This window comes from Passer domesticus, chromosome 16 (assembly GCF_036417665.1).
Source record: "Passer domesticus isolate bPasDom1 chromosome 16, bPasDom1.hap1, whole genome shotgun sequence".
NCBI lineage: Eukaryota > Metazoa > Chordata > Aves > Passeriformes > Passeridae > Passer > Passer domesticus.
In genome coordinates, this window is record NC_087489.1 from 13964213 (window position 1) to 13977852 (window position 13640).

The window sequence follows — 13640 nt, forward strand, 5'->3', positions numbered from 1 at the left end:
ATCATAAACAAATTACAACAACTGGGCATGCTTTGAAATAGCTTAACCTAATTAAGCTCAAACACTTTCGCAAAAGCTTTAAAAAAATGGGTGTAATTGGAGCTCCGTTCAGGTTCAGCTGACTTCATATTTTTAGTTTGGTTGGCTTTTTTTTTTTCCCTTTTAGAGCTTTGCATAAACAAAACATTTTGACAGTGTTGCCTTCCTGGGAAAAAAATGTTGGTGGTGCTGAAAATTCAGATTTCCAAATGAAACACAGTTCTAATTGCTCATTTTTGCAGCTCTGGGGATGTGTGTGAGATGTGCCAAAAGCAGCCCCGAGTGCCTGTGACGGTGGCACTCGGGTGGCACTCGGGGCAGGGTGGCTGGGCCAGTGCCCATCCTGTCCTGGGCCACCAGGAACGCCCAGAGGGGACTGGGAATGAAAACTGTGGCATTTTTCTTTAAAAAATCAGTTACGAGGTGGGTTTTGAGGATTAAAATGGAAATCCCAGTGGTTTTTCCCTGTTAAAACCCATTGTGTGTGGAGCATGTCCAAGTGTTGTCCAGCCATGGATTTCTCCATCTTTTCCATGGCATGGTGTTGGTTCCTTGTGGAAAATTAACTTTAGGCTGAGATTATCAGACACTCAGCTTTTCATATCTTATTTCTCATCTCACTCTCTCCCCCTGCTTTCAAGGTGTTCTAAAAACTTGTCTCAGGTATTTATTGGTTATAAACCTCTGAGCCACAAGGACTGATCATCCCCTTAACTCTGATTCCAGGGGTCTATTATTATTATTATATAGAAGAAGAAGAAGAAGAAGAAGAAGAAGAAGAAGAAGAAGAAGAAGAAGAAGAAGAAGAAGAAGAAGAGTTTTACAGATCCAGTAGCACCTGTGAATGGTAAAATGGCCCTCCAAAAATCTCTCTTTATTGCAGCATCAATTTTCTTAAACTTAGAATGAATAAATCTTCTGTAATCTCTACAGAACTGTGCCCTTCCCTCATCACCATACAGCCAGAGTGCTTTGGTTATTATCTGCTATAATCTGTTGTTATCTGGTCTTTTCTGCTGTAGTGAATTATTTCCTCTTTTCCAGAAGATTTTAATTTTATTGATTTTTTATTTCATAATGGAAACAATTTGCTGTTTGCCCAGCTGTGGCATTTCCATAAGGAGATGGTGATTTGCTGAAGGCTTTAATTTACACTTCTCAGGAATATTTGTGGGAAAAGGATTTCAAATCCATTCTTATCAGCTCCAGGTTTTTCTGCACAAGCATTAACACTGAATTTTGCTCTTTGCTTGTAAAAGTTTACTAATGATTACTGAAGGCTTTAATTGAAACAAATTTATGTATATAGCTCAAAAATACTTTTGTTCTGCAATGCTCATTTTTTTAATATATTTTTCATTTCTTTTCCATTTCTTGAGGAGAAAATCTTCCGCAAAATTTCTTTTCATGATTGAAAAGCACCAGAAGTGCTAAGCCAAATTACCTGTAATTATATAACCTTCTGATTCTGCCTGTGTTTAACAGATTAAATGCTCTGTCTTTACAACTTTCAAGGTTAAGTGCCCATAATGGGACATGCTGGGGAGTAGGGTCATATAATCCCCAGCAAGTGGCACTCAGCAGCCCAAATGGAGGAGAGTTATTAAAATCCATAACATGCAACTTTCATCTCGCACTCAAATTATAAGGGAGCCACTTGGAAAGAGCCAAAGGCTATTTGCAGGTTCAATATATTCACTTTGCTCTCAACAGTGATCAAAGTTGGGAGCTTCACACGGCTCGGACTGATGGAGGAGCTAATTTGGAGGAGCTGCAGAAAATGCTGTTCTGTCCCCAAGCTACAGCAGGTTCATAATTGGAGTTTTCCACCTGGGAGGGAGCAGAGCCTGCACTGCCCAGCTCCCCACAGGGCTGCACCAGCTCGTGGGCAAGGGTTAAAAGCCTGGCAGATTAATCTGGGCACCAAGACAAATTACACTTCTATTTTTTACAGAAAGTTTTCTAACTGGAGTGGTTCTGTTTTAATTGGGGACTATTACTTTAAATGAAATGCAAGATTGAGAGTCTTTTTTGCAGGGATATTTCAGTCACTGTCAAGACCTCCCAATAAGTTCCTTCCTTCCTCTCTTCCACATATCATTGGTTTTTTTCTTCTGGAATTTTCTAGAGTTTACTGATATTTTCTTTTCCTAATCTACCCCACATCCCAAGTCTATAAAGCTGGGTCCAAAACCAATTTGGGGTGACACATTGAAAAACCATGGTGGTTTTCTTTTCCCCTCAAAAGGCACTTTTGAATTTGTCACTGTCACACTGCAACAACTGCAGTGAAAGCCCTTGATCAAAACAACCACAGCACCTTTGCATGGCTGTTTTTGCTCCGTCAGTCCTTGAAATGACCTTGGCTTAATTACCTGCATCTCAATGAGTGAATCTACATAGCAAGTGAAGGTTAATTAATGAAGGATCATTTCTTACTTAAACCCATCAGGCAGTGGCTGACAAGCAAGTCTGGCCCGTGCAGTAGCAGCCTCTATCTCATTAGAAATGGTCAGATTGATGTGCTGGGGCTGCTCTAGAAGCAGGGCCAGGACAGTTTGTTAATGAAGAGAACTGATGGGCTCCTGCTAGACACTCTAAAGCCTCTGTCTGTTACCACCAGCACCACTGAACTTCAGTTTTTCCCACCAACTCCTCCATTTCCAGGGTGCCATTTGTGCCTTTTCCACCTGAACTTGGAAGATTTCTGCTGTGAGATTTCCAGCTGGCTGAGATGGGCAGAGGTCCTCTCTCACCAAACCCAGCCAGCTGCATCGTCCCAGAGCTGGTGGCTGCAGGAATTCCTCAGGTGAGCTCTGGGGGATTCCCTGTCCTGGAGGGCGTCAGTGTCCTTCAGAGCTGGATGTGCCTCTGGTGCCACTGCACAGCTGGAACCTGGCCCAGGCTTCCCCCTGGCATGTCCCTTCCCCTGCACCCAGGAAAGCTCCTCCCAGCCCTACAAAGGGCAGCATTCCTGCTGGAGATGACACAGAGGGCATCAAGGAGTTGCACTGAAACTCCAACACCAACATCCTCAGCCTGCAGCAGCTCCTGGGGGTAAAACACCCACGAAGAGATTGAAAGCCAAACCAAAAATCCAGAAAATAAGAATTGGGGGAAGACAGTTCCTCAAAGAGCTGAAACTAAAGTTCAGAAGTTGTGCTGAGAGCCCTAAAAACCCTCTGAGCTTGAGTTGTAAAGATCCAGACTTGCACTGCCCAAAAACCTTTTCTTTCCAACCACTCGTGGGGTTCCTGGTTTTAGAAAATCTCTTGCCCTTCATCTCTTTGGAAGCCTGTGGGGGAAAATGTACTTTTCCAACAACACACAGTGTCCCACCCCTGCCCATGGCTTAGGGTGAGGGAGGGAATTGGGTCCTGTGTCAGGGGAACTCTCAAACACCAGGTGAGGCTCAGCCCCGCGGGAAGGCTTTGCACGGGACTTTGGGGACAGGGGGGTCACACCTGAGGGACTGATGGCACTCTGGATTGCAGAGACCCAGCCAGACCCTATTGCAGCACCTTCCCAAGGCAGAACACAGCACGGAGTAAAGCTCAGGAAGATTTCTGGGTGCTGCAACCTGAGCAGAGGGATCCAGCCTCGCCATGAAACCATCCTGGGGTTCTGAGCACTGATGCTTTGAGGTCAGGAAGTGTTTCCCTCTCCCTTTCCCTTTCCCTCTCCCTTTCCCTTTCCCTTTCCCTTTCCCTTTCCCTTTCCCTTTCCCTTTCCCTTTCCCTTTCCCTTTCCCTTTCCCTTCCCTCTGTTTTTGGCCAGGGAGCCAGGTTAGATCCATAATTGCCAATTTTCTCCCCCTCCACAGCTTTTCCAGAAGTGGCCAGAGAGGCAAACATTTCTCCTGCTGGTGAACAGAAGGGGTCAGGCCAGAGGTTTGTTCCCTTCCACATTGTGTCTGTTTGATCTTGCAGAGTTACAGATTTTGGCTGCCTTGCCTCTTTTTTCTTTAGGTTATCATGTGCCTTCACCTTTTCCAAGCTCTTCCCATCTCACTTTATCCATTGATCAAGAAATAACAACTGAACAAGTCTCAAATATTTGGCTTTTCTCATCCTTGCTTTTGAAGGTTTACACGAGTGAAGGTGGGGCTGAGCTCAGACACTCTAGAAAATAATTTAAAAGGTGAATTGCTCCCACCTGATATTAAGTGAAAAATACCTTGTGTGACCCTGCTTCTGTCTGATCTATAAAAATTGATTTTTTTTTTCTATATGCACAAGTATTAGAAATTGTTTCTGGCTTGAGCAGGTGCCAGAATTTAACTCACCACTCTTCTACTGTTTTCAAGTGCTGGGAAAAAAATCATATAAAAAGTTTTCTGTAACTGGGAAAAAGAGCTCATTTACCTTTGTAATTTTCTATTAATTTACTACTAGGATTCATTTTGCATTTAATTCAGTCCTCTAATGGCTTAAAACTGTGTCTTTGGTCTTTACACATTTGTGGTCTCAGCCGTGTCAAGCTTTTTCATCTACTTTATGTTCATTTATTTTAACTTTTAGTGGTCTTCTAGCCAATTCTTTATCCTTTTTATTACAAGAGCATGAAATTTTATAATGCCCTAGAGCTTTGTTAGTCAGCTGCTACAAGGTTCTTAACCTTAGTTAATTTATTCTTTCACTTTTGACTTTCAGATATGGAGCATGCTTTAATATTTTGGTTTTGAATATGAAAGCAACTTTTATTAAGTAGGTTTATGGCATTAATAGATCCTTATTTCATTTTTACAGGAGTGTTTAGGTATCCTGCTAGACAGAGAATGTATCATTTTCCATAATTATCTATAATTTTTGTAATATAATTTAAACTCTACTATATTAAAATATTGCTAATATAACAATCTTAACCTTTTTAGGTAATTTTACTCCAGAATCATTGTAAACAAGCATAAGAAGGGTTCTTTTTCATTCTAAACCTGATTTTTTTGGTTGCTTATTACATTAACAAGTAATTAAGTCACGGCAGTTTGCTTATGTAGAGAGAAAAAAAGGAGCAAGTTCTAAAATCACCACTTGCTGTAATTTTACATAATTATTCTGAACACATCCTGTATCAGCAATGATGTCATGCTGGCCATCCTGCAGTTTGGGAACCCATTCAATCCCCACAGCCACTTCCAACCCAAACAATCCTGGTTCTGTGACTCCCTTGGCTTCAGCCTCACCTGGATCCTTCACGAGACACGGCAGGAGAAGGTGCAGGAGGGAATATCTGATAAAAATATCAAATTCATCCCCAGACAAACAGCTGCGGCTGAGCAGCTGGACAGTGGGAGCGAGAGGAAGATGAGGAGGAAGGGGATAAACCAAAACCTCCCTCAGCAGAGCAGAACAAGCACAGGCTGCCCTGCCAGCCTGGGGCTGCTGAGGGAATGGGAGTGAGAGCAAATCCCAGCACTGTGCCAAATGAACCTGTGGTGAGGGAGAGGAAATGAGTGCCAAGGAGTGCTGGGGCCAGAGCCCAGGCACGGCATCCCCGGGAAAGGGTGGGATGGAGGGAATCCCTGGGAAAGGGTGGGATGGAGGGAATTCCGGAGAGAGGGATTGGATGGAGGGAATCCCTGAGAAAGTTTGGGATTGGATGGAATCCCTGGGAAAGTGTGGGATTGGATAGAGGGAATCCATAAAATAGGGATTGGATGGATTGAATCTCTGGGGAAGTGTGGGATGGATGGAATCCCTAAAATAGGGGATGGATGGATGGATGGATGGATGGATGGATGGATGGATGGATGGATGGATGGATGGATGGATGATGGATGGATGGATGGATGGATGGATGGATGGATGATGGATGGATGGATGGATGGATGATGGATGGATGATGGATGGATGGATGGATGGATGGATGGATGGATGGATGGATGGATGGATGATGGATGGATTATGGATGGATGGATGATGGATGATGGATGGATGGATGGATGGATGGATGATGGATGGATGGATGGATGGATGATGGATGATGGATGGATGATGGATGGATGGATGGATGGATGGATGGATGGATGGATGGATGGACGGATGGAATCCCTGGAGAAGGATTGTATGGACTGAATCCCTGTCCCTGTGGATAGGGATGGCAGAAGGACCTGGCCTGGAGAGGGACACAGACGTGGGTTGTTCCCAGAGGGGAAAACAAGGAAGGTTTGAAGCAGGAGAAGTTCAGTGTCTGGCTGGTTCAGTTTGCCTTGGAGGCTGCATGCACCAAAAAACCAAAATACAATTTTGAGCAGCAATCACCAATCCAAAGGGGGGACAACTGGAAAATTAATAGCAAGGGAAAAAAGAGTTCTTGTGGAATCCACAGACTAGGCTTGAAATAACCACATTTGTCTGCAGTGTTCCATTTTTATACCTTTTGGCTTCCAGGAATCTCCATTAATCTGTAATTTTAATAAAAATGCATTTTCATTTCAGCCCAGGTAAGAGTCCTTGCTATAATTCTCCTTCTCAATGTGGTGGAGTTGTTATTTCCCTTCCATTATTTACTCAAGCAAACCAACTCCACTGCACTGGAGCTTCATTTCTGTTCCACAGGGGGCTAACACTTTACAGGATTTTATATATATATATATATGTGTGTGTGTGTGTGTAATATATATGAACATTTCTTTGTCAGGTAGAAGCTTTTAGTTATTCTGACATGAGGCTTTCACACTGCAAAAATATTACTAATACTATTTTGCCTCTAAAGTGCATTTGTTATCAATATGCACTTAAACTGGTGATCAAGAGTTGGTGGGAGAGACACCTGCTCTGCATTTCTTATCTTTTTTAATACCTTAGGGATACATCACTTAATAATTTAGTGCTAAACCATTTAGCATTTTAGCCCATCATCTCTTATATTACACATAGGATTTCAGTAATGTCTGATAAAATTATGTGTTAGCTGCCTTATGTGTGTGTAAAACTTAATAAGTCTTCTTCCCCCCCTCAAGTTTAATAACTGATTTCTTACATTTATGGATGTGAAATTTTATTGCTCATGGATATAGTTTGAACCTAAATCTTCATATCTTATAAATTGATTTTTAGTTTCCTTTTTGACCTTATGAATTTCAATCAGACATTGACCTCTTGTTGCTCATGAATCTGACTGATTTAGTGCCATATAACAATAATACTGTAGAAAAGCATTATCATAAGAGCCCACAGGGTTTGCTGAAACCCATAACTAGATTTTGGAGGCCTCTAGCAATAATAATTCTTGACCCAAGACTATTCTCTAATACCTTCATCCTTTACTGTTCTGGACTGGCCAATCCTTGGTTTAGTACATTCAAGGAAAGTGCTGGAGACTCCCAGGAGGATAGGAGCTCAAACTGTGTGGAGAAGATAATGCTGAATATGCTCCTGTAAAATGGAGCTTATAAAAGACCAGCTCTGTCTGGGATTTGTCACATCTTGAAGTGAGAGGGAAAGACGATTTAAAAGGAACCTTTTGTGACAAAAATTAGTATTTAGTCAGTGTTTGAGATTTTCGAAAAATAAAAATTTGATAGTAATTGTCTTTACTGGAATGTGTTGTTATTCTTCAGTCTATCACTATGGCTGCAGCCTAAATAGAGGACTTGAATGATTACCGCTTTGTTTGCTTGGCTGTGCTAATTTAATTTAATTTAATTGCTTATATGCTTTGCTTTACTGAATAACTGGGTGTTGGTGCTCATTATTCCTTATTAAAAAGAATCTTAAAGTGAAAGCAGAAGTGGGAAGGCCGTGGGCCTGTGGTGCAGGTTTAGAAATGCTGACTTTGGGCACACACCTTTCCTCAGTGCCTGGGCATTTACTGAGTTTCTCTGTGCCTGTGCACAGGTATGGAAATGGCAGTTTTAGTTATGAACTGTTGGCCAGGACACGAGCAGGGAGCCAGCACCAAGGAATCAGCTAGAACTGCTTGTGGCAAACAGGGCAGAGGCTTAAGGAGGGAGGCACGAGCTGTGAAATCCTGCTGGAAGCAGCCCCCAGAGGCTGCAGGGGCACAGGAGCAGCCTGCCAGGGGGGATTTATGGGATAACAGGTGCTCAGTATCCAGTTTTGTGTAAAACTTAGCTCAGATTAATCCTTTTCTCTTGTGCTTGCTGATTCCCAAGCTGCCACAAAGAGAGGCAGGACTTGCAGCTGGACGTGGGACTCTGTGCACTCCTCATCCTGGCTGCAGAACTGCATGAAGAGTGCACTTTTTGGCCTGGGGAAGCCAACCCTGATCCCTTTGAGAAGTGAATCTGAAGGCACAGGACGTGGCCACGTCCCCGTGCTGTTCCACCCAACGTGCCCACAGGGCTCCTGCAGGGCCCCAGCAGCCTTCACTCCCTGCTGGAAGGCAAGGGACAGGCAAAGTGCTCCTGTCCTTCCATGGAGGACATCACACCCTTCATGCCTGGCATTTAAAAACGAATTAAAAGTGAAGCCCTCTCCGTGGCAGTCCCAAAAGTGCCTGGCACACAAGCAGGTCCATCTCTTGCAGGTCTCCTGGAGAGCCCCTGGCACCACCAGCAGCTCCCAAAGCTTCCAGGGCAGACACAAAGGTTAAAACTGGAATTCCCAAACAGCCACTCACAGCCTTCTCCACCTCCTTGGAGGAGGGGGTGCAAGGCTGGGGCTCGTGGTGGTTTGGAATAAATCATGCCAAGTGTTGCTGAAGGACCAAAACTCAGACTCGATGGAAGCCAGTGAAAGCAGATTTCACATCAACAAAAAACTTCTGCTCCCCATGCACTGGGCTGGGAGCTGTTAAAGGAGGAATTTGTTCTGCTGTATTAATGTTCAAGGCTTTCCAATTTACACACAGAACACAAGAGGTGAGTAGTCCAAAATATAAATATATGAGTAGAGCTGTGTAGTGTTACTACTCTGTTTATGATGCTGAAAAGTCAGAACTGTGCCAAGCCACTGTTTTCTTATAAACTATTTAAATAATTTATTGGCATGTAAAGTTAACAATTCTCTGTGTTTACTCCAGCTTGTGTTAGATCTGATATGAATGAGGCTCTTTGGACCTTGCATTTTTATCTAATTTCCTCAATGTTGGCAATAATTTTGCTGTTTCAATAACTTATCTTATTCACCTGCTGCTAAAAACACTTGTCATGTTGAATTACATACCCTGCACAGATATTGTTGCAATTAGCAATTACAAAATATCACAACAGAAGTGTACAAAGGTTCAGGATCCAGATTTTTGACTGTGTGTAATCATGTCCTAATTTGCTGAAACACGAGCCAGCAAGTTCTGTTCACCTGAACATATTTTTAATTGTTCTGCGTGTGCAAATGCAGTAATTGCACATGTAAATTTGGAGTCAGTGATACAAATATAATAAAAATTCCATGTTTTTTCATTCCCAGAGTTCCTGGCTGGGCCACCCAGCACCACTGGGCACAGGGGCTGGGGGCACCAAACCCAGCTGGGTGCTGTGAGAAGACCCCTGAGCTCACGAATCCGCAAACCAAGACCTCCAAGGTAAGATTCACCCCTAGTTTTTGTGTACAAATTGACTCCCCTCCTTTCCACAAACACTTCCAGGGGTGGCAGATGTCCCCACCACCCCAAGGCACCTGTGCCAGCAGGAAATTGTCTTTAGCACAAATTAAACGTGGCTGGGAAGCAGTGTGGGGAGTGGTGCTTTCCAGGAGCCTCCTGGAGCCCCTGGAGGGTGCAGCTTCCTCTGCTGGGGCTGGGTCACTGCAGATCCATCCCAGTGTCCCAGTTTCCGTGGGAAGTGGGAGCTGGGCAGCTGGGACCCTGCTCTGAGTGCACAGGGCACAGGGTGGGGGAATGGCTGTGTTTGAGTGCAGGTCCACTTTGTGAGGAGAGGTTTTTTTTCCACTTCATAGCAAACAGAAAAATTAACCACTGTGCCATTGCTTTTTTTGTTCAAGAAATAAAAAAGACAATAAAAGATTTAAAAATTCCATTATATAGAGATATATAGATAGGAGAGAAATCCTGGAAATATTTACTGCTGCTGTTCCCATCCAGTCTCTTGGTACAGCTCTAACCAGGCAGTTCCTGGGCACCAACAGCTCTGGCTTCTCTTTGGCTCTCCAGCCACTGGAGTCTATTTTGATTCCTTGCTGTCCTTCCTGGTTGTGCTGGATTACTCATAACTGCAGCTCAGTGGTAGCTGCCAATACAAATTTAGTCTTTTCTGTTTATTCTGTACTGTCCTGTCAAAGCAGATAAGTCTGCTTTGCCTTAGAGCTCAAAACTTTAATTGTGGGAAAATGATGAGTCACTGCAGCCAAGGTAACCCGTGTCTGTGTCAGGGACGTTCCCCTGATGGACAGCACTGAAATGACACCAGGGCCACGAGCCAAAGGCACCAGCTCTCACACCAAGGTGTCATTCACACTCCCCTGGGACCATGGGGCTCTGTGAACCAGCCAGAAGATTGATTTGGGGTCAAGTGGGACAAAAGGCATAGCAGGGAAAGGGAACCTTCCAAGAGCTATTAGCAATTCAGGCCACCTGCCTGGGAGCATCTGATGGAATTCTCTCAAGTGGCTGCTCAGGACAGAGCAGGACTGTCCATTCTCATCCCCCTGAGGTGGAGCTGGGCAGGGCAGGGATGGCAGTGACCCTCCCTAGGAGCCAGAACTGCCACCAGGCTGAGAGGAGCAGAGCCCAGCTGGAACAGAAGCTCAGAGTCACCAGGGCTGGAAGAGACCTTCAGATCACCCAGCCCCACCATCAACCCAGCCCCACCACCACCCCCAGCCTGTCCCCAAGTGCCACAGATGCCACCTGAACACTTCCAGAGATGGAAGCTCCACCAGCTCCCTGGGCAGCTCATTCCAATGCCTGACCACTGCTGCAGTGACAAAAAAATTGTAATATCTAATCTCAACCTCCCCTGGTGCAACTGACACCAGTTTCCTCTCATCTCTTCACCTGGGACATGGCAGGAGAGCCTGACTCTCATCTGGGGGCTGCACCCTCCTGTCAGGAGCTGTGGAGAGTGAGAAGGATGGAGAGAGTGAGTGAGTGAGTGAGTGAGTGAGTGAGTGAGTGAGTGAGTGAGTGAGTGAGTGAGTGAGTGAGTGAGTGAGTGAGTGAGACCTCCCCTTTTCCAGGATGGAGCTCTGGCAGCCTGGAGCTGAAGTTCCATCTTGCCTGGCATCACTGTCCCTTGCAGAGCTGCTCTGAAATGGAATCCACCTCCAGGGCCACACCAGCCTGGGCACCACACTCAGTGTTCCAGTGAGCCTTTCTGTGCCTGGTGGTGCCAGCCCAAAGCAAGGACAAGCTCAGCCCAACTCCCTCAGGCCCAGCTTGAGCCTGCTCCAGGTTAAGGTTGCCATCAGCCCCTCCCTGGTGGCTGGAGCGTGGCTGTGAAGTTTGTTTGGAGGGCCCAGATCACATCTGCATATCTGAGCCTGCCTCGCTGCGTTCCGAGCAGAGCCTCTCAAGGACAAACCTACAAGGCACTCCAAGACTAAATTATCTGCAGGATTTCCTTGTGATAGGATACATTCCCAGCAGAACAAATAGCAGGAATGGAGCAGAAATGCATAAGGAAATCCCAGGAAGGATTGCTAGAAATTAATTCAAAATCTTTTTTCTCCAACATAATTTGGGCAAGACATGATAGAGTTCACAGTTTACAAGTGAGAAGCAAAAAGCAGGAAGTACATAACTGCTAAAACAGCTCAATTAATTCCCATTTCGTGCTGCATCTTTATGGGGAAACTCAGCTGTGTGCTAATGATCCTCAGAAGAACCCAGACAACACTGATGCTCCACTTACACTTCTTGTTAAGGGTAAAATTCACCCTATTGAAGAGGACAAGCTTAAGATCTATGCATCCACTTAGTACCACTTATCCCAATTTTCACTTAACAAGAGCCTAAGTAGTGTATACGTCTGGATTGTCCTTCTGCACTAAAGTGAATTTTCTCCCCAGTAAATTAGATTGGTCTGATGTGTGCTTAAAAGGAAGAAAATCTCTGCTTTCATTAGGGGCTGTGCTGGGAAATTGCTGCTTGACCTGGAACTTAAACAAAAAAATTTGCAGTTGTTCACAGCTGCCCCGGCAGTGGGACACGGGATATTTGAGCATCTCCCACCTGATCAAAGAGCAAAGCTGGAATGATGGAGCCCATCAATCCTGAAGGGAAATGAACTTCGTGAGGGAGCTGCTCGTTGCTTTGTTATTCACATCCTTCTCGTGCATGGTTTTTAATACACATTTCTCTTGATGTTTGAGTCAAATTGGCACAGAGTGGGTTGAGAAGCATCATGAGACCATCAGCAATCCCTCAGCAGAAAGCACAGAATGGAGGAATGAAGTTTTATATTTAACTCACATCTGAGATAAACACAAACAGGAGAGTTTTGCCAGCCAAGAAGTCCTGAGAAAGCTGAAGTGAATGGCAGCTCCTGTGTGTGTGTGCAGCCCTGTGTGTGTCTGCTGAGCTCTTTGTCAGCAGGGGCAGGTCAGAGGCTCCCTGTGTGCAGCCACCCTGCTCCAGGGACAGTCCTGGGGCTGGCCAAACACACACTGCCCACTCCCAGTGCCACCATCTCAGCCCTGGGCATGGTTCTGCTGGTGGAGCAGGCACAGCCAGGCCACGCAGGGTCCCTCCCGTGGCCTCACTGCATGTTTTTATTTGCAGGAACAGGGGCTCTGGAGATATTGCAGTCACAGTTAATGAAGTCCTTAATGAACTGACAGGCCTGGCTCTTATCTCACTTATGCCAGATTTAAACCTATGTAACTCCATTAACTTGGTGAGTTGATCCTAATTTTACATAAGTGTAAAAAAGATGAAAACCAGGCGTTTTATGTTCTCATTATCTAAGAGAATACAAAGTATGGAGTTCTTGAAAATCTTTCTTCTGTTTTCTCTCAGTTGCAAAGAGATTTAAGGGCTCCTCCACCTCTGACCTCCCCACTTTCCCTACGTACCCATTCCTGCAGCTCCTTACTCTGCTTCCCAAGTTAGTCTGATCATGCAGGTTTTGATCTCGTTGTGGTTTGGTACCTCCTGAAAGGAGTTTTGTAAACTTTGTTCCCAGTGTGCACATTCCTTCTGGCATGAATCAAAACTCTGCATTCTTCCCCCCTTCCCACGGAGCCTCTTCTAAGAGTTCAGCCTCCCCCAGAACATTCATGGCTTTCTTCAATGCAGAGAAATTATCAGCACAGAAACCAGTCATGCAACAGGGCTGTAAAATTGCGGAATTTAAGGCAAAATCATTTTCCTCCTCACAGGTTACCTCTGGAGGTGATTAATCCTGGCCTCTTGTGCTCAGCCAGTTCTGCTGAACTTTCTCTGCCTGCAGGACTTTACTTTCCACTTGAACTCTGGAAGATCAGCTTTACCCCAAGGAGACACACTCTGTGTACACAGAGAAAATGATTTCAGATGTTTTTGGCTGGCTTTTATTGTGTTTTGATATTGATATGATTTCCAATGGAGCCCTGCAGGGCTCTGCCTCCACAGCCAGGCTCAAGCGGCAGGGTGGAGAGATGCCAGGCAGGGAGAAGCTCGCTCCCAGCAGGTCCTGTGCCAGCTGAGTGCCAGCACAGCCCCGAGGGAATGGCAGCAGTGGGCAGCAGCACCCAGCCAGA

General features: G+C 45.0%; 1 long non-coding RNA gene across 1 annotated transcript; it reads left to right on the top strand.

Annotated features, from left to right (window-relative positions):
- Positions 1-787: 787 nt before the first annotated feature.
- LOC135282145 (uncharacterized) lies at positions 788-13438 on the top strand. The gene is made up of 8 exons (XR_010348458.1): positions 788-886; positions 2707-2848; positions 3534-3683; positions 3863-3929; positions 8530-8863; positions 9411-9525; positions 12682-12796; positions 13281-13438. It is a non-coding gene; the product is annotated as an uncharacterized LOC135282145 (long non-coding RNA).
- Positions 13439-13640: the final 202 nt, after the last annotated feature.